This window comes from Rattus norvegicus, chromosome 9 (genome assembly GCF_021556685.1).
Source record: "Rattus norvegicus strain SHRSP/BbbUtx chromosome 9, alternate assembly SHRSP_T2T, whole genome shotgun sequence".
In the NCBI taxonomy this organism is placed as follows: Eukaryota; Metazoa; Chordata; class Mammalia; order Rodentia; family Muridae; genus Rattus; species Rattus norvegicus.
The window spans coordinates 14,127,372-14,149,201 of record NC_141542.1 but is presented as its reverse complement, the minus strand read 5'-3'; the positions used below and the strand labels follow the sequence as shown (position 1 = coordinate 14,149,201).

Sequence of the window (21,830 nt, the reverse complement as noted above, 5' to 3'; positions counted from 1 at the left end):
CTGGCCCAAGAGGAAACTGTATAAGGCCTCTGGGCTCCCGTGGGGGAGGGCCCAGGAGCAGCAGGACCCCTGCCACAGACACCGCCGGACCCTGAAGGAAACAGACCGGATAAACAGTTCTCTGCACCCAAATCCCGTGGGAGGGAGAGCTAAACCTTCAGAGAGGCAGACAGGCCTGGGAAACCAGAAGAGACTGCTCCCTGCACACACATCTCGGACGCCAGAGGAAAAAGCCAAAGACCATCTGGAACCCTGGTGCACTGAAGCTCCCGGAAGGGGCGGCACAGGTCTTCCTGGTTGCTGCCGCTGCAGAGAGCCCCTGGGCAGCACCCCACGAGCGAACTTGAGCCTCGGGACCACAGGTAAGACCAAATTTTCTGCTGCAAGAAAGCTGCCTGGTGAGCTTGGGACACACGGAAGCAGAATTTCTCTAGAACCGGGCACGTTCTGTGTTTACCGGAAGTCCCACACCCGCGGATCCCGGCCCGCAGCAGCTCTCTGCTCCCAGACCCGGTGAGAGAGAAACCCAACCGCCTGGTCAGGTGGGCACTCCTGAGGCTGCAGAGCGGAAGAGACCACCAACACTCCTCACCCCTGCCCACATCCCTGGCCCAAGAGGAAACTGTATAAGGCCTCTGGGCTCCCGTGGGGGAGGGCCCAGGAGCGGCAGGACCCCTGCCGGAGACACCGCCGGACCCTGAAGGAAACAGACCGGATAAACAGTTCTCTGCACCCAAATCCCGTGGGAGGGAGAGCTAAACCTTCAGAGAGGCAGACAGGCCTGGGAAACCAGAAGAGACTGCTCCCTGCACACACATCTCGGACGCCAGAGGAAAAAGCCAAAGACCATCTGGAACCCTGGTGCACTGAAGCTCCCGGAAGGGGCGGCACAGGTCTTCCTGGTTGCTGCCGCTGCAGAGAGCCCCTGGACAGCACCCCACGAGCAAACCTGAGCCTCGGGACCACAGGTAAGACCAAATTTTCTGCTGCAAGAAAGCTGCCTGGTGAACTCAAGACACAGGCCCACAGGAACAGCCGAAGACCTGTAGAGAGGAAAAACTACACGCCCGAAAGCAGAACACTCTGTCCCCATAACTGACTGAAAGAGAGGAAAACAGGTCTACAGCACTCCTGACACACAGGCTTATAGGACAGTCTAGCCACTGTCAGAAATAGCAGAACAAAGTAACACTAGAGATAATCTGATGGCGAGAGGCAAGCGCAGGAACCCAAGCAACAGAAACCAAGACTACATGCCATCATCGGAGCCCAATTCTCCCACCAAAACAAACATGGAATATCCAAACACACCAGAAAAGCAAGATCTAGTTTCAAAATCATATTTGATCATGATGCTGGAGGACTTCAGGAAAGACCTGAACACACTTAGGGAAGCACAGGAAAACATTAATAAACAAGTAAAAGCCTACAGAGAGGAATCGCAAAAATCCCTGAAAGAATTCCAGGAAAACACAATCAAACAGTTGAAGGAATTAAAAATGGAAATAGAAGCAATCAAGAAAGAACACATGGAAACAACCCTGGATATAGAAAACCAAAAGAAGAGACAAGGAGCTGTAGATACAAGCTTCACCAACAGAATACAAGAGATGGAAGAGAGAATCTCAGGAGCAGAAGATTCCATAGAAATCATTGACTCAACTGTCAAAGATAATGTAAAGCGGAAAAAGCTACTGGTCCAAAACATACAGGAAATCCAGGACTCAATGAGAAGATCAAACCTAAGGATAATAGGTATAGAAGAGAGTGAAGACTCCCAGCTCAAAGGACCAGTAAATATCTTCAACAAAATCATAGAAGAAAACTTCCCTAACCTAAAAAAAGAGATACCCATAGACATACAGGAAGCCTACAGAACTCCAAATAGATTGGACCAGAAAAGAAACACCTCCCGTCACATAATTGTCAAAACACCAAACGCACAAAATAAAGAAAGAATATTAAAAGCAGTAAGGGAAAAAGGTCAAGTAACATATAAAGGGAGACCTATCAGAATCACACCAGACTTCTCGCCAGAAACTATGAAGGCCAGAAGATCCTGGACTGATGTTATACAGACCCTAAGAGAACACAAATGCCAGCCCAGATTACTGTATCCAGCAAAACTCTCAATTAACATTGATGGAGAAACCAAGATATTCCATGACAAAACCAAATTTACACAATATCTTTCTACAAATCCAGCACTACAAAGGATAATAAATGGTAAAGCCCAACATAGGAGGCAAGGTATACCCTAGAAGAAGCAAGAAACTAATCGTCTTGGCAACAAAACAAAGAGAATGAAAGCACACAAACATAACCTCACATCAAATATGAATATAACGGGAAGCAATAATCACTATTCCTTAATATCTCTCAATATCAATGGCCTCAACTCCCCAATAAAAAGACATAAATTAACAAACTGGATACGCAACGAGGACCCTGCATTCTGCTGCCTACAGGAAACACACCTCAGAGACAAAGACAGACACTACCTCAGAGTGAAAGGCTGGAAAACAACTTTCCAAGCAAATGGTCAGAAGAAGCAAGCTGGAGTAGCCATTCTAATATCAAATAAAATCAATTTCCAACTAAAAGTCATCAAAAAAGATAAGGAAGGACACTTCATATTCATCAAAGGAAAAATCAACCAAGATGAACTCTCAATCCTAAATATCTATGCCCCAAATACAAGGGCACCTACATATGTAAAAGAAACCTTACTAAAGCTCAAAACACACATTGCACCTCACACAATAATAGTGGGAGATTTCAACACCCCACTCTCATCAATGGACAGATCATGGAAACAGAAATTAAACAGTGATGTAGACAGACTAAGAGAAGTCATGAGCCAAATGGACTTAACGGATATTTATAGAACATTCTATCCTAAAGCAAAAGGATATACCTTCTTCTCAGCTCCTCATGGTACTTTCTCCAAAATTGACCATATAATTGGTCAAAAAACGGGCCTCAACAGGTACAGAAAGATAGAAATAATCCCATGCGTGCTATCGGACCACCACGGCCTAAAACTGGTCTTCAATAACAATAAGGGAAGAATGCCCACATATACGTGGAAATTGAACAATGCTCTACTCAATGATAACCTGGTCAAGGAAGAAATAAAGAAAGAAATTAAAAACTTTTTAGAATTTAATGAAAATGAAGATACAACATACTCAAACTTATGGGACACAATGAAAGCTGTGCTAAGAGGAAAACTCATAGCGCTGAGTGCCTGCAGAAAGAAACAGGAAAGAGCATATGTCAGCAGCTTGACAGCACACCTAAAAGCTCTAGAACAAAAAGAAGCAAATACACCCAGGAGGAGTAGAAGGCAGGAAATAATCAAACTCAGAGCTGAAATCAACCAAGTAGAAACAAAAAGGACCATAGAAAGAATCAACAGAACCAAAAGTTGGTTCTTTGAGAAAATCAACAAGATAGATAAACCCTTAGCCAGACTAACGAGAGGACACAGAGAGTGTGTCCAAATTAACAAAATCAGAAATGAAAAGGGAGACATAACTACAGATTCGGAGGAAATTCAAAAAATCATCAGATCTTACTATAAAAACCTATATTCAACAAAATTTGAAAATCTTCAGGAAATGGACAATTTCCTAGACAGATACCAGGTATCGAAGTTAAATCAGGAACAGATAAACCAGTTAAACAACCCCATAACTCCTAAGGAAATAGAAGCAGTCATTAAAGGTCTCCCAACCAAAAAGAGCCCAGGTCCAGACCTGTTTAGGGCAGAATTCTATCAAACCTTCATAGAAGACCTCATACCAATATTATCCAAACTATTCCACAAAATTGAAACAGATGGAGCCCTACCGAATTCCTTCTATGAAGCCACAATTACTCTTATACCTAAACCACACAAAGACACAACAAAGAAAGAGAACTTCAGACCAATTTCCCTTATGAATATCGACGCAAAAATACTCAATAAAATTCTGGCAAACCGAATTCAAGAGCACATCAAAACAATCATCCACCATGATCAAGTAGGCTTCATCCCAGGCATGCAGGGATGGTTTAATATACGGAAAACCATCAACGTGATCCATTATATAAACAAACTGAAAGAACAGAACCACATGATCATTTCATTAGATGCTGAGAAAGCATTTGACAAAATTCAACACCCCTTCATGATAAAAGTCCTGGAAAGAATAGGAATTCAAGGCCCATACCTAAACATAGTAAAAGCCATATACAGCAAACCAGTTGCTTACATTAAACTAAATGGAGAGAAACTTGAAGCAATCCCACTAAAATCAGGGACTAGACAAGGCTGCCCACTCTCTCCCTACTTATTCAATATAGTTCTTGAAGTTCTAGCCAGAGCAATCAGACAACAAAAGGAGATCAAAGGGATACAGATCGGAAAAGAAGAGGTCAAAATATCACTATTTGCAGATGACATGATAGTATATTTAAGTGATCCCAAAAGTTCCACCAGAGAACTACTAAAGCTGATAAACAACTTCAGCAAAGTGGCTGGGTATAAAATTAACTCAAATAAATCAGTTGCCTTCCTCTATACAAAAGAGAAACAAGCCGAGAAAGAAATTAGGGAAACGACACCCTTCATAATAGACCCAAATAATATAAAGTACCTCGGTGTGACTTTAACCAAGCAAGTAAAAGATCTGTACAATAAGAACTTCAAGACACTGAGGAAAGAAATTGAAGAAGACCTCAGAAGATGGAAAGATCTCCCATGCTCATGGATTGGCAGGATTAATATGGTAAAAATGGCCATTTTACCAAAAGCAATCTACAGATTCAATGCAATCCCCATCAAAATACCAATCCAATTCTTCAAAGAGTTAGACAGAACAATTTGCAAATTCATCTGGAATAACAAAAAAACCCAGGATAGCTAAAGCTATCCTCAACAATAAAAGGACTTCAGGGGGAATCACTATCCCTGAACTCAAGCAGTATTACAGAGCAATAGTGATAAAAACTGCATGGTATTGGTACAGAGACAGACAGATAGACCAATGGAATAGAATTGAAGACCCAGAAATGAACCCACACACCTATGGTCACTTGATTTTTGACAAAGGAGCCAAAACCATCCAATGGAAAAAAGATAGTATTTTCAGCAAATGGTGCTGGTTCAACTGGAGGGCAACATGTAGAAGAATGCAGATCGATCCATCCTTATCACCCTGTACAAAGCTTAAGTCCAAGTGGATCAAGGACCTCCACATCAAACCAGACACACTCAAACTAATAGAAGAAAAACTAGGGAAGCATCTGGAACACATGGGCACTGGAAAAAATTTCCTAAACAAAACACCAATGGCTTATGCTCTAAGATCAAGAATCGACAAATGGGATCTCATAAAACTGCAAAGCTTCTGTAAGGCAAAGGACACTGTGGTTAGGACAAAACGGCAACCAACAGATTGGGAAAAGATCTTTACCAATCCTACAACAGATAGAGGCCTTATTTCCAAAATATACAAAGAACTCAAGAAGTTAGACCGCAGGGAAACAAATAACCCTATTAAAAAATGGGGTTCAGAGCTAAACAAAGAATTCACAGCTGAGGAATGCCGAATGGCTGAGAAACACCTAAAGAAATGTTCAACATCTTTAGTCATAAGGGAAATGCAAATCAAAACAACCCTGAGATTTCACCTCACACCAGTGCGATTGGCTAAGATCAAAAACTCAGGTGACAGCAGATGCTGGCGAGGATGTGGAGAAAGAGGAACACTCCTCCATTGTTGGTGGGATTGCAGACTGGTAAAACCATTCTGGAAATCAGTCTGGAGGTTCCTCAGAAAATTGGACATTGAACTGCCTGATGATCCAGCTATACCTCTCTTGGGCATATACCCAAAAGATGCCTCAACATATAAAAGAGACACGTGCTCCACTATGTTCATCGCAGCCTTATTTATAATAGCCAGAAGCTGGAAAGAACCCAGATGCCCTTCAACAGAGGAATGGATACAGAAAATGTGGTACATCTACACAATGGAATATTACTCAGCTATCAAAAACAACGAGTTTATGAAATTCGTAGGCAAATGGTTGGAACTGGAAAATATCATCCTGAGTGAGCTAACCCAATCACAGAAAGACATACATGGTATGCACTCATTGATAAGTGGCTATTAGCCCAAATGCTTGAATTACCCTAGATCCCTAGAACAAACGAAACTCAAGACGGATGATCAAAATGTGAATGCTTCACTCCTTCTTTAAATGAGGAAAAAGAATACCCTTGGCAGGGAAGGGAGAGGCAAAGATTAAAACAGAGACTGAAGGAACACCCATTCAGAGCCTGCCCCACATGTGGCCCATACATATACAGCCACCCAATTAGACAAGATGGATGAAGCAAAGAAGTGCAGACCGACAGGAGCCGGATGTAGATCGCTCCTGAGAGACACAGCCAGAATACAGCAAATATAGAGGCGAATGCCAGCAGCAAACCACTGAACTGAGAATAGGTCCCCTATTGAAGGAATCAGAGAAAGAACTGGAAGAGCTTGAAGGGGCTCGAGACCCCAAAAGTACAACAATGCCAAGCAACCAGAGCTTCCAGGGACTAAGCCACTACCTAAAGACTATACATGGACTGACCCTGGACTCTGACCCCATAGGTAGCAATGAATATCCTAGTAAGAGCACCAGTGGAAGGGGAAGCCCTGGGTCCTGCTAAGACTGAACCCCCAGTGAACTAGTCTATGGGGGGAGGGCGGCAATGGGGGGAGGGTTGGGAGGGGAACACCCATAAGGAAGGGGAGGGGGGAGGGGGATGTTTGCCCGGAAACCGGGAAAGGGAATAACACTCGAAATGTATATAAGAAATACTCAAGTTAATAAAAAAAAAAAAAAAAAAGGGGGGGGGCAGGCTGCTAAAAAAAAAAAAAAAAAAAAAAAAAAAAAAAAAAAAAAAGATTTTATTTAACCATGCCCTTTTGAGTTTTGCATTTGTGTAGTTTTAACATATGTCATATAGGTCCATGGAGGTGAGTGATTAATTATTAGAGTTCTTTAATAATAAATACCACTGATGGGAATACTGAGGGACACTTTTTTGTTCTATGTTAGTGAGGCACATCCGTATTTCATCGAGTAGAAAGGAAGCTGAATGTGCACACTGTAAGTAGCCCAGCAGGTTACACTGCTAACTGTTCTAAGTTAACCTTTAACCTAGGTGTAACACAGATGGAGACTCAAGAGCAATGCAACAGCCTTGTGTATGTGTGAATCATTCACTACACAGAGAGAAGAATGCTGGATGTCTGACTAAAATGCAGTTTAAAGATTCTGTGTGTGTGTGTGTGTGTGTGTGTGTGTGTGTGTGTGTGTGTGTGTGTCTGTGTGTGTGTGTGTGTGTTCATTTGTTTCTATGGTAGCAAGCACAACATGGATCACCTTATTCCAGTACAACAGAAACTAGTACGGGTACAGAATTGCTCACAGAACTGAGAGAAAAATAACAAGGACAGAGAACAAGGCAAATGTGGGGACCCATAAAAAAAAGTTCCCAAGTGGTCATTGCCAAAGTATCTCTCATAAGTTGAGTGGGTTGCAATTTAGTTTGCTCATAATTCAAATCTGTGAGCAAAGCATATGTTCTACCTAGATGTGGCCATGTGTATACATTTTGGTCAGGGAACAGTGGGGCTCCTGATTGGTACCAAAGTCAAATAGGGTGGCATTGTTAAGAATTTGCAAATTTTGTGTTTTAGGGGGAAAACACCCAGACATATTGTAAGAATGAGCTTTCATCTTAAAATTAGGTGTAGGGATACTGGGATACTTCAGACTTCTGTGGCTGCTGACCATGCTCTAGCTTAAGTATGGTTCACCAACTTCAGATGGTTTATGTGATTGTATGACATTTGAATTTCCAGGAACTTTTCATAGGGTACATAAATGTGAGGGCTGGAGAGGGTGTTGGTACTGTTGGTCCTTAATGGGGGTTGTTTATAATTTGTAAGTAGTTGTGATCAAAGAAGAAACAAAAGAAAAATTCAGGCATCTCTATCTCTCTACCCTCTATAACCCTGTTGCCTTATCTAATGTTATGAGGTGAAACCAGAGAGAAGGGGATAAAAAGTGCGAAAAAGAAGAGTCCACAAAATAGCAAAGACCAAAAACATACACACAGAAACATAGCAGTCACACACATACAAAAACACACACAAAGACACATGTGAGTGCTATGATACTGAAAGTATCTTAGGAATTGTACTCATGAGGTTCTATAAGTTAAACATAAAAAAAAAGTTCATTGGGGCCTTAGTGACAAAACCAAATCTCTGCTAAATGATGATTCTCTTAACACCCCCAACTAGGCAAACATGCAAATACGCACCAGGCAAGTCATTAATGGTTCATTTCCTATCAACCAACAGGGTGCTCCAGGTCAAAGCACAATGCAAGGTGGCAGGATTTAGACATCGACACTTCAAGAAAGATAGATCATGGTTTACACTAATGAATTCCTGAGTTAGCACCATCTCTTCCCACTTAGAGACTTGGCATGTTGGGAAACATCTGTAGACCTAGGATTTAGAGAAATAATATGTATGGGACCATGAATTTTTCCTGACACTATACAGCCTGTAAATCATAGAAGCGAGACACTCGCGATTGTTTCCAGTCCCTTCTGCCAACCCTCACTGCCTGACATTCAGCAGCAGGACCTCCCTTAAAGGTAACTAAAAGATTCAATGTCTGTAAAGGCCTTGACCACAAGAATTCACATTTTCCTCTTGGGTTATTTGTCTTTTTTCTATCTTTTATGTGACTTCTTTGTAATTAACAACATTAGCTACGTATTACCCCTTATAAATTGTGTCTTTATAATTTGACATATCCAAGTTTCCTATAGAACTTCCCTCTGGAACCGAAAATATATAAATATTTACACTGTTTGAACTGTCACTTCCTGCAGTTTCTTTGTGTTATTTCTTGCAAGGGTTTCTTTGCTCTTAGAGAAATGAATTAACTCATGACTTTGTATTTAACCTGTGGATTTCAGTCACAGACATTCTCAGGAATTCATGTTAATGGTCAACTGGAAAAAGGCATAGCTGTACTTTGTTGAAATGTTACACTGTGCTCAAGTGCCCTGAATTCCAGTACTGATGTAAAGCAGTGCTTTGAGATGTTACTTTCTTGTATACATCATATGTATGTATGTGGAGTGGTGCCTATTAATGTTTATGAAGATTTTTCACAAGTGTATAAATGTGAAAGCAAGAAATGTCAACCTTGGGTGCCATTCTTCAAGTGTAAGCCTCCTTGACTTTGTTATTTAAAAAGTCACTCACTCACTCTCACACACATACACACATATACATACACACACACCACACTGCATTTGCTACTATGTGCCTGTGGAGGTCAGAGGATAATTTGTGGGAAGCAGGTCTCTCTTCCAACCATGTGAATTCCTGAGGATTGAACTCAGACCATGAAGGTGCATGTCAAGCCCCTTTACCTTGTGAGCCGGTTTACCCTTATAAGTGCACCCTTATAACAGGATGCTCTAAAACTCATGGACATTCACTTTCCTCTACCTCCAGAGTAATAAGATGTCTGGCTTTGAATACTATAAAGGATGAATGGTAAATTCTTCTAAACATTTAGAAAAGAAACTGTGATAGTCCTCTATCCTCCTTTCCATTTTGGCAGAGTTGGGGATTGAACCTAGGACATCCTGTGTCAAATACTCTACCACTGAGCTACAGGTCCTGCTCTCTAATTCCTGTCAGAGGATAGAAGTTGATGGTATCCTTTCTATTCCAGTCTCTGAAGCCAGCCTTTCATAAATACCACATTCAACAAAGAACAGAAACAACAAAGGTATCTGTCACAAACAAACATTCAAAGCATAAAACAAATCAGCACATTGTCCAGATGTGGTTTGGGCAAGCCTGCCATGTCAAGACATAAGTTGCAGAGGAAGAAGGATCGAGAGTTCAAAATTACCTTAACCTTAATAATGAGCCGGAGGACAGCTTAGACACTGCACAATAGGAACTGTCAATGGAACAAAACAACCATAAAGCACATTTCCCTGGACTTCTTATCCTTTACCAAAGCTTTCCAGTACCAGAGGGATTGTTGTGTCTTGAGGGGCTTATCATTGGTTTACAGGGGAAGGAACAATGAAGAAGCAAGAGTATACTGTCCTTCTGTAGCTACTGATGGTGCTGGGTTTCTTAATGGACAGGAGCAGGTAGAATTATCTATACATCAACACAACAAACATGCTGAAAACATCACATGTAGAATATATCAACAATAAATTCTAAAAGAAAAGCCATATCACACTCTACCACAATCCTAGTATTTGTCCATCAGTCTGTCTGAGTGAAGGCTCCCTCTGGGATTTCTTCATCAATGTTCCTGCCAGCGCTGTCTACAGTTTCAGGCTTTATGGAACACATATCAGGCCTTGGAGTGTGTTCAAACAAGGTATACACCTTCCTAAGCTCCACAGCAATTGGAGAAAAATTTCTAGAAGGATCCAAGGCTCAGCAACACTGGACAGCAGCATGGGACTTCCACACGGTCAGAAGTGGTCAGAGGTCTAGAAACTCAACTTTACTCAACTCACTGCTCAGCTTAGGGCACAGTCATATTCAGGCCTGCAGCCCCATGCCTTTCACAGGACCACACCCACTCCGAGTACCCTGAACAGCCATTTCTGCCATCCCTGCCCTGGGCACACTGGTGGAACCCTGAAACAACACCACCTCAGGATAATAGACCACACACCAAATTGGCTAGGAAGCTTGACCCTTCTAGAATCCTGCCCAACTTCTTGTAATTGCCTGAGGTAGTACTTTCAAATAAAACTACAATCTGGTGGTACCTCTCCCCAGATCCCAAGATCTCAGCTAACACAAGGAGAGTGGTAATTTTCCATAGTATACTGGTAACCAAGTGCTTAGGAATCGCATGACTGACCAAAAATCTGTTTCTGTTGTAGTGATTTACTAAGAAATTTATGTAGATATAAGAGTGAAGGATATTTGCATTTTAGGATAATGTTAAGTTAAATTATTTGTAATCCATAATATATAAGCATGAACTGTTACTAAATAAAAATGTGCATTATCTGTGTTGTTCTGTTGACCTTTTGCATGGTGTCAAACAATATAAGGGGTGGGTGGGATGAAGACATTCAGATTCCAACTTTTTTTTATTTATTTATTAACTTGAGTATTTCTTATTTACATTTCGAGTGTTATTCCCTTCCTGGTTTACGGGCCAACATCCCGCTAGCCGCTCCCCCTCCCTCATCCTCCCCCAATTGCCACCCTCCCCCGAACAATCAAGTTCACTGGGGGTTCAGTCTTAGCAGGACCCAGGGCTTTCAAGCTTTCCAGTTCTTTCTCTGATTTCTTCAACGGGGGTCCTGTTCTCAGTTCAGTGGTTTGCTGCTGGCATTCGCCTCTGTATTTGCTGTATTCTGGCTGTGTCTCTCAGGAGAGATCTACATCTGGCTCCTGTCTGCCTGCACTTCTTTGCTTCCTCCATCTTGTCTAATTGGGTGGCTGTATACGTATGGGCCATTTATCAATGAGTGCATACCATGTGTGTTTTTCTGTGATTGGGTTAGCTCACTCAGGATGATATTTTCCAATTCCAACCATTTGCCTACGAATTTCATAAAGTCATTGTTTTTGATAGCTGGGTAATATTCCATTGTGTAGTAGAACCCCATTTTCTGTATCCATTCCTCTGTTGAAGGGCATCTGGGTTCTTTCCAACTTCTGGCTATTATAAATAAGGCTGCTATGAACATAGTGGAGCACGTGTCTTTTTTATATGTTGGGGCATCTTTTGGATATATGCCCAAGAGAGGTATAGCTGGATCCTCAGGCAGTTCAATGTCCAATTTTCTGAGGAACCTCCAGACTGATTTCCAGAATGGTTGTACTAGTCTGCAATCCCACCAACAATGGAGGAGTGTTCCTCTTTATCCACATCCTCGCCAACAGAAAAACACACATGGTATGCACTCATTGATAAGTGGATATTAGCCCAAATGCTCGAATTACCCTAGATGCACAGAACACATGAATCTCAAGAAGGATGACCAAAATCAGAATTCTTCACTCTTTCTTTAAAAGGGGAACAAGAATACCCTTGGCATGGAATAGAGAGGCAAAGTTTAGAACAGACGCAGAAGGAACATCCGTTCAGAGCCTACCCTACATGTGGCCTATACATATACAGCCCCGAAACTAGATAAGATGGATGAAGCAAAGAAGTGTAGGCGGACAGGAACTGGATGTAGATCTCTCCCGAGAGACAGCCAGAATACACCAAATACATAGGCAAATGCCATCTTAAACCACTGAACTGAGAACGGGACCACCGTTGAAGGAATCGTAGAAAGGACTGAAAGAGCTTGAAGATGCTTGAGACCCCATATGAAAAACAATGCCAACCAACCAGAGCTTACAGGGACTAAGTCACTACCCAAAGACTATTCATGGACTGACCTTGGGCTCCAACCTCATAGGTAGAAATGAATAGCCTAGTAAGAGCACCAGTGGAAGGGGAAGCTCCTGTTCCTGCCAAGATTGAACCTCCAGTGAACTGGATGGAAGGGGGGATTGCGGTAATTGGGGAGGATGGGGAGGGGAACAACCATAAAGAAGGGGAGGGGGAGGGGTTGGGGGATGTTGGCCCATAAACCGGGAAAGGGAATAACAGTTGAACTGTAAATTACCCAAGTTAATAAGGTTGAAAATATATATATACATGAAATGAAAAAAAAAAGAAATTCACGCATTTTTTTCTGTTTTCCAGTTTAGTGTAATAAAGATTTTTAAACTATATCTTTATGATTCTCTGAATTTCCTCAGTGTCTGTTGTAATGGCTCTCTTTCACATCTCTAATTTTCCTAATTTTGATTCTCTTTCTTTTCTGGCTAATTTGTCTAAAAGTCTGTCAGGACTGTTGATTTTTTAAATGAAATAGTTCTTAATTTCACTGAGTTTTAGTGTATTGCTTTTTTTGTTTATTTCTATCTTATTAGTTTGATCTCTGTGTTTGACTATTTCTTTCTGTCTGTACTTTTGGTGTATTGCTTCTGCTTGTTTTTCTAAAGTGTTCATGTGTATCATTTGCTTATTAATATGAAATCTTTCCAAGAGTTTTTGTGCAGACATGCAGAAAGTCAGAATGACCTGGATAGATAGTCTGCATGCTCTAAGAAAATAAGATGTCAGCCCAGACTACCTAGTAAAACTATCAAACATAATGAAAGATTAAAGAAAAAATATTTCACAGTAAGGACAAATATCAACAATTTCTGTCCACCAATTCATTTCTACACACGGCACTAGTTATAGACCAAAAGAAGGCACAATGAGTAAATAATCCCAAAATAGGTAGGCAAAAGATGATTAAAAAGTGAGTCAGGAACACAAAAACAACAAGAATTCATAAATACTCAATAATAACTGTTAATATTTTTAATTTCTTAATAAAAAGATACAGAATAAGAGATTGGATTGAAAAGCAGGATCCTGCTCCCTGGAAGAAGCACGCTTGTCCATCAAGGACAGGTACCATCTTAGAGTTAAAGAATAGAGAAATGTACTCAAGGGAATGAGGACAAGAAGCAAGCAGGCTAACTATTTGATATCTGACAAATATACTTCCAACAAAAACTAATTAGAAGATATAAGGGAGGAAGCTACATACTCATTAAAGGAAAAAACTACCAACAGGATGTTACAGTTTTAAACATTTCTGTACCAAATGTAAGGGCACCCCCTTTCATACTACAAACACTACTCTATCCAAAATTATATGTCGAGCATCACACAGGCATAGTGACTTCAGGACCTACTTCTAACCAATAAGCAGGCCACCCTGACAAAAGCTAAACAGAAAAACTCTGGAGTTAATTACATCATACATTGAATGGAGCTAATGGGACTCTTACAATGTTTTACCCAATCATTAAACACTAAATTTTATTTTGGCAGTTAATGACATTTTATCCAAAACTAAACACAGTATTAGGAGAAAAAGTAAGTCTTCATGAACATAGGAAAATTGAAATAACATCTGACATCTCATCTTGTTAGTGCAATTTTATAATTAACAGTTTCTTGTTTATCTTGGTTATCTTCCAAGTACATGAGACAGAGACTATAAGATTTATTTGATAAGCTTTACAGAACAATATCTGAGTAGTTATTAGTCTATATAACCCTCTAAGCTAATCTGACTACCTCTCAGGGAAGATTCCCAAGATACTTGCATTTTAGTATTGATTTGGCTCTCTCTGCTCTGGGCACTTTTCCAGGTATCACTCGGACTCTCTCTTTGTGTTGACTTTTCTTTGACCCCTTTCTTTACTCCTCTCCACTCACTGGAATCGGAAGTCCACCTCTGTTCTCTCCCCAGCTCAGTCATTGGCTGATCAGTTTTCATTGACAAATCAGAGAATAAATGGGGAGAAATAAGTATATATCAGCGAGACAGGAGATATTGGAATAAGCATTACAATGCCATGTCTGGATTACAAGAAGTTACGGGAGCAGAGAAATCAACATTTGAATATAGTCATGCCTATCTACTTAGTGTGTTGTAACTGATTTCACAGTAAATAGACAACTGCATACTTGCAAAGTTACCATATGATCGATCAGTAAATCATAACATATTTATCATATGATGCTGCCCAATATATACATCTGGTCTTTAATGTTAATTTTAAAGTGTACCACAAAAACCATGTGCTAGAAACAATCATCCCACATTCATGCATGAATGCTATTTAGAAGGGTCCTTGAAAAGTAAATAGGATTGGGTGAGAATACATAAAGCAAGAACTAGAATGTTTCCTGCTCTTCACTGTGTGATACCTCTGCCTCAGAGGTCACAAGGTTCTCTATTCTTCATTTCATGATAAATTACCTAGTCTAGGCTATTTTGTAATAGGAAGAGAAATCAAACTAAGACCCTGCTATGTAGAGGGTGCCACCACTGAAGGTTTTCAGGATAACCATGTTTACCAGCCAGTAAGTGCATCTGAATGGACAGAACCAAGGGAGCACATTGTCCTATTGCACATTCTTTTATCTTACCTGTCTCCAGAATTCCACTGTCTTTTACAGAAGCAGGAGATAGGACTATATACTCAACCCAGGAGTTTTGGGCCATTTCTCTTAAGATTTTGAGAGCGGTAACAACACATGCAGTGTCAAGTTTTAAAAATCTTAAGATTTTTAACACTTCTTTCTTTGCACACTCCTCCATGTCTGATACAGTTCCTAGTAATCAACCAATATTTAATGAATAAATGGCCATCATCACTAATTACTAGAACAATATCAGTATTTCTTTCCATCTTTTTATAGAATTCAAAGCCTCCTATTACCTGTTCATAGAACCTTTTGGCTTTCTAACTAGAACATGTTGCCAGAAGCTACTAGACATCACCAATAGCCCCCTAAAGTCTGAAAAGACATAAGTGTAGTGCACTGTTCTCCCTCCCTTGAACAGAGGCCCTCAAGAAGAATGTTTCTGTCACTTTCCTCCCACATTGAGAATTAATTCAGCCTGCATGCTCTTTCCTCTAGAGGACAAAAGTCCAACCCTGATTTCAAACATATATGTGGCCAATACTATCAAAAGTAAACTTATTAATCATAATACAATATGGCAACACTGAGGGGTGATTTCCTGAAGAAAGCCACAGCATTCATGCCAAGATGTTCTGGTGCCTCCAGGATGGGGTCAAAGTGTGTGGATTCCTGTGCTGCCAGTTAACCTTGGATCAGGGAATTCACTAATCTGAAGGAGGACCTTTGGAAGAGACTGTTAGAAAAGCAAGACGTGCATCTGTTCTGCTTAGTATCCTTAGAGACACATACTGCTTGTGCTTAAACACTAACTGTAAGTAATAAAGATAGCATATAGCACCGACTTTACTTAGTCCTTTAAATGAAATGCCATTAAACACTGAATAGAAAATATGCTGTTAGGCTGAAGAGATGGCTCAGCCATTAAAGGCTAAGCTAACAACCAAAAATGTAAGAAAATAGATTACACATTTTGAAAGATGAATAGGATTGTTGGCTCTTCAATTGACAAGGGCAAATTTCAAATGATGTTGGCTAACAAGAAAAATGTTATTTTTCTTTAAAAGAAGTTGTTTAGAGTAATTTTCTTTTATGTTTGAGGGCTTTACCTGTGTCCACAGAAGCCAGAAGAGGGCATGGGTCCTGTGATTGGATTTACCAATTCTTGTAAGCCATTTCAAGTGTGAAATAGTTGCATGCAGTGTATGCAGAGACACCAAGACACAGGACTATCTACTACAGGGTAATTAACTGGCTTGATGATCTTGTACAGGTGTTATACCGGTAACCACATCTGCTCTGAGTTACTTGATTCTTGCACCAGCTGTGTCATTTCCAGAAGTCAGCATTTTATAGCTGTCCTCTATATCTGCTGGCTCATACACTCTTTTTCTATTTTGTGAGCAATTGGATAGTTCTTCTCTGAACTTGTGCTAAAATTCTGCAGTGAGTCCATCTGATCTTTGGCACTGGTTATTTGGGACATGTTTTATTTTTATTATTTCTCCAGTCTCATTACTAAGTTATGGATCTCTTTAGCTCATTTGTTTTTTATTGGTTTAATTTTGATATGTCAAGTGTTTCTAAAAATTCATCTGTTTCTTTCAGGTATTTTAGATTAGTGGAAAAGAGACTTAAAATATGTTCTTATACTTTTCTTAATTTCATTTATATGTTATAATATTTCCTTTTTCATTTCTCATTTTATTATTTGGGTCTGTAAAAACACACATGCACTTAGGCTTTCATTCAGGGCTTTCTACATGTGAGTTCTTTTTACTTTGCTTAGATTAACATAGAGTTTGCCAAAATATTTTCAGATGAAACTTTTAATTTAATGGATTCTTTGTAAACTTTTTTTTACTTCCATTTCATTAACTTTTGACCTCTTTTCATCTACTGGTTTGGGGTTTGGTTTGTTCAAGGCTTTTGGATGTATGATGAAGTTATTGATTTTTTGATCTCTCAATTAGATTTTCATTAAGCATTCAAAGCTGTAATATTTCATTGTGTTCAGATAGAATGCAGGAAGTTATTTCAATTTTCCTGTGTTTGTTGAAAGTTGCTTTTTGTTCTAATATACGGTGAATATTAGAGAGATTTCTTTGTCTCATTGAGGAGAAAGTATAATTTTAATGTTCAGGTAGATGTGCTATAAGATATATTTTGTCCTTTTGTGTTGCGATTTCATTCATTTCCAGTGTTTCTCTGTTTAGTTTGTGTCTGGACAACCTCTCAGTTTTTGACAATGGGATACTAAAGTCATCAAATGTCATTGTGGTGGTTAATCTGTGGATTTAGATCTAATAGACAGTATTTGTTTTATGAATTTGTGTTTAGTGCATTTATGGTTATAAATATTTACAGATTTTCTTTTCTAGAGGCTCCTTTACTCGAACAATGGGCTGTCAGGAGTGACTGAATATTTGAGGACTTTTACCATCTTTTCCCCTGGCTTCTAGCTGCCTGTTTCAACTGTGGCAAGCTGTATACCATTTCTGTTTTCTCATTTATTGGCGTCTGGTTGGTGGCCCACAGTTTGTTGTGTGGTAGAGGAAGCAAATAGAGCTGTTGGAGGGGTGAGTGTCACTTTAGTTCATCACTGTGACCATGAAGGAATCAGTTGTAATCAATGCTCACTAAATACATATGCCAGGTTATTAGAACCTATTGATTTATCTCTTTTGCATTCACCCTCAATACATAGCTATTCAATTAGCAATATCACTCTTATATGGGATAAAGAGTCTAGAGTGACACTTTGAGTGTGAAAATAGTAGCATGCAACGTAGGATATCTCCACACAGATACTAGGACACAGGGTCTTCTGCTACAGGGCAATTGTGACTTGCGAGTCAACAAACAAAACCTCTTTAGAAAGGAGGTGGTAGAAGACATATCAGCCATGGAGGAATTACAGTATCAAAAGATGAGTTAAGCTTTAATTTCATGGCTAAAGCAAGTTTGGAAGTTGCCAGAAGAGATCTAGTAAGCTCAGTTTGATCTGAGGTTGCCAAGAACAACATCAAGGAATTTAATTTGCCTTCTTCATGCAAATATATATATATATATATATATATATATATATATATATATCATGGGATGATGTGAGTATAAATAAATATATACATAGTTTCTTCGTCTAAACTTTTGTTCTGTCATTCTTCATATGTGTGCATCAATGAATATATTCTGGAAAGAAAGGGAAAAAGCCAGCATTTGTAACTACTTAGTCTGTGCTGGGTCTGTCTTTCTCTCTCTCTTTATTTCTTTTTAAATTTTATTTTTCTTGGATATTTTATATATTTACATTCCAAAGGTTATCCCCTTTCCCTCTCTCCCATACCTCCTCCCCCTGCTTCTATGAGCATGCTCCCTCTCTTACCCACCCACTCTAACCTCAGAGCCCTGGTTCCATGTTTTTAATCTAACAGTACTGATTGGAGGTAGTTAGCATGACTCACATTTTATACATATAGAAAAGAAATCTCTAAGAAGGTTCCACTGGATACCTGAGACCATGCAGCCAGTATTTTAGTTTCTCCATTACTGAACCCAAGTCTGTTTACTTGCCAACAGAACAGGACCCAAGTAACTAAGACTAGCTCTTGTGGTAGAAGAAAAACAAAGATTCTTTAGACTCGTGTTTTGAAATGTCTTTTTAAACTCACTCATGTTTTAAGCTTCTTTTTAATCACAGTTAAGGGGAGATTGGGAATTAGTTTACTTTGTGAATCCTGGTGGTTAATAATTTTTTAGTTTGGCACACCTTAGCATCACGAGTCTTAAAAGGTAAATGAGGTCATGGATGTAAGCCTCATGTGCCAGGTTTGAGTAACTTTATAAGGGCTGCACTCATCTAGGCACAGGGTGCTTTGAGTAAAAGGCTGAATGTGTCAGCTTTTGAGTTATTTTTCTTTTTGAACATAAGCATGGCAATACTCTTGTTTTTCCCACTTTAAACTCTATCAGACTGGAGAGGAAGAAGACCACGTAGCATGGGGACTCTGCAACAAAGCCAGGGCCTGCACATAGTGGGGAAGCAGGTGGTCTTAGAGAGGGAGGAGCAGTGTGTTTGCCTCTGTGCATTTCTCTAAACAGCCTTGAGTCTGAAAGTACTTAAGGTAGTGGAGATTTATAGAACAGTGATCCCTAAACAGTGAGACTTACTTCCTCATTGGCCAGATGCCAAAGTTTGTTTCTTGTAGTCGTGACTCTGTTGATTAAAGCTCTAGCTGATCTCGTTGATTACAGATTGTTTGAGATTGATTGCTAAAGTTTGGGTATATTTGGCATAGTAGAATTTGAGCATCTGTGCTTGCCCTATACCAGAAATACTTTCTTCCTTCCTCTAAGTGTACCTTTGTACTTACCGAACACTGGGCAGTCCAGCTTTTAGATTGGTGAAAACTAGAGTTTGAAGGTAAGAACACAGCTTATCTAAAACATTTGGCATAACTTGTTGGTGTATGTTCTTAGTTCTCAGACATACAGGTGCTAATGTGTAAGTGGTGTAACTCAAGTCAGAAAGATCCTAAGTCTTAAGAAACCTAAGAAAAATAATAATAAAAAAAAAATCTGAAGCTAACATTGGCTGTGTTCAACTTAGAAATTCATGCAGACACCTTTCCACAATACCATCTCTTTGTGCATACTGTACTTTTCCCTCACAAAGACTCCCCTCCTGTCAGCCATCTACACTGCTCTGGCTATGACTATTTCTTCACCACACTGGACCTTCTTTCGTTAAGTCTGTGGACACCATTCAAGCTAGGCCTATAAAAAAAACTGGACCAGGTCTCCTGCTTAGGGAAGTTACTTATATAAGCAAGTAACCATAGCACTGTGGCATAAGATCTGGGAAGTTCTCATGTAAATTTAGATCCTCTTGCAGCTGAGGGTGGAGGACAGTTATGACTTCAAATCGTGTCTGGAGGACAGTGTGAGGACCTGTCTCAGAAAACAAGATGAAAGGTTAACTCTATGGAAAAGACTAGAGATTGTTTCACAAAGGAGGCCACAGGGACCTGGCCTCAGAGGACGAAAAGGAGCCTGCCTGGGAAAGTCTGTGTGTCTATCTGCCTTACTCTAAAAATAGCAGTGACCACAGCTGAGACCACCTATAAGTAGAAGCCCAAGGAAGCACTCTTTTTCTCTTCTAGCCTGCATGCTGTGGGCTGTCAGATGGCAGGTGTATTTCTACCTGTGTGCTCCTTGACCTTCTATGAGGTTATCAGAAGTAGAAAGTGTCATTCTCAGTATTTGATGTACCCAGTCTGCGAGGCACTGGTGCTCAGTAGCACAGGAAGCTGCTTTCAGTTCTTCCCCTGTGATCTCTGCTTCTGCTCAGCAGCAGAAGTGAGGTTTGTGCACACATCAACTCCAATTCTGGGAACACATTCAAACTTGAGAATCTGATTTCAGCTGGGTGTCTGTGGCTTTTGTATCACTGTAAGATAAGGCATTCAGAAACCTCTATTCCTCCCCAACATTGTCAAGCTGGGCATGGTGCACACTGGGCAAACCTTTACTACAGAACTACACATCAGCCCCCACCTGACTCACTGTACATACTTCCATGGCCTCACTCAGCCCTCAAATCTACCTTTATACCACACAGACTCTATTAATGAGCTGGTCTCTGTCAACTGAAGATGTTCAGTCCTTACCTCCAGGTCATAATTTTAAACTTATTTAAATTCAGTTACTTGTTTGGTCAAGTAAAAAAGAAACACTAAGACAAATGAATAATTTTCTTTATTTTCCAATGTTCAATGAAACAGCAGGTCTCTGAGCTTTAACTGATCATGCTATTCTGCTCAGTTTTAAAAAAAATTCCTACAAAAAAGTCCCAGATCAAGGTGTCTGTCAGTATGGTTTCTCAAGGCCTTTTCCTCTGTTTGCAGGGGGCCTTCTTTTACTATGTCCACACATGTTGTTCCCTGTGTACATCCCTTGGTATTTCTCTGTATGTCTAAATCTCTTCTAAGAAGAACCCTAGTATGATAGAATTGGAGCCTCATCTCAACTTAATGACATCTTCAGGGCCCTGTCTCAAACTGACACATTTTAAAGTAAGAAGATTAGAGCTCAACATGTGAATGTGGAGGCACACAGTTCAGTCCATCATATCCACCAATGCTTTTGCAATATTAGTTTATGCAAATAGTTTGCACTTGCTCACAAATTGAGCAGTTTAAAATGATGCAACAAGATGTGGTAGTACGTATCTGGAATCGCAGCATTTTGGAGGCAGAGGCAGAGGCAGAGGCAGAGGCAGAGGCAGAGGCAGAGGCAGAGGCAGAGGCAGAGGCAGAGGCAGAGGCAGAGGCAGAGGCAGAGGCAGAGGCAGTGGCAGAGGCAGAGGCAGAGTCAGAGGCAGAGTCAGAGGCAGAGGCAGAGGCAGAGGCAGAGGCAGAGGCAGAGGCAGAGGCAGAGGCAGAGGCAGAGGCAGAGGCAGAGGCAGAGGCAGAGGCAGAAGCATACTTGCAATTTTGTATAGGAAAACAAAGGATGAATTAATTAACTCAAACTTTTTCCTTTATTCTTATTTTGTTTTGTGCCAGCCTAGGTCTGCTTCTGCCCTTGAGGTATCCAGGTACCATTGTGCACTGAGCAGGACTGAAAAGAACAAAGTTTATTCTGGTATGTGGATTTCACAGGGTGTCAGTTGGAGTGAATGCAAAGGGATAAATAGCCTT

At 40.3% G+C, this 21,830-nt stretch overlaps 1 protein-coding gene across 15 annotated transcripts in view; it reads left to right on the top strand.

The window, feature by feature from the left end:
* Positions 1-15,685: 15,685 nt before the first annotated feature.
* The window catches only part of LOC148003342 (sulfotransferase 1C2A-like), a 29,791-nt gene continuing 23,646 nt past the window's right edge, over positions 15,686-21,830 (top strand). Inside the window, exons 1-3 of one of the 15 annotated variants that reach the window (XM_087568364.1) lie at positions 15,725-15,943; positions 17,497-17,708; positions 21,696-21,774. The gene's annotated coding sequence lies outside the window, so the exon portion shown is untranslated. Of the gene's footprint in view, positions 15,944-16,230; positions 16,373-17,496; positions 17,709-19,494; positions 19,553-21,695; positions 21,775-21,830 lie in introns of those variants that run through there. The other 14 variants (XM_087568363.1, XM_087568360.1, XM_087568357.1 and 11 more) reach the window with 14 other exon arrangements.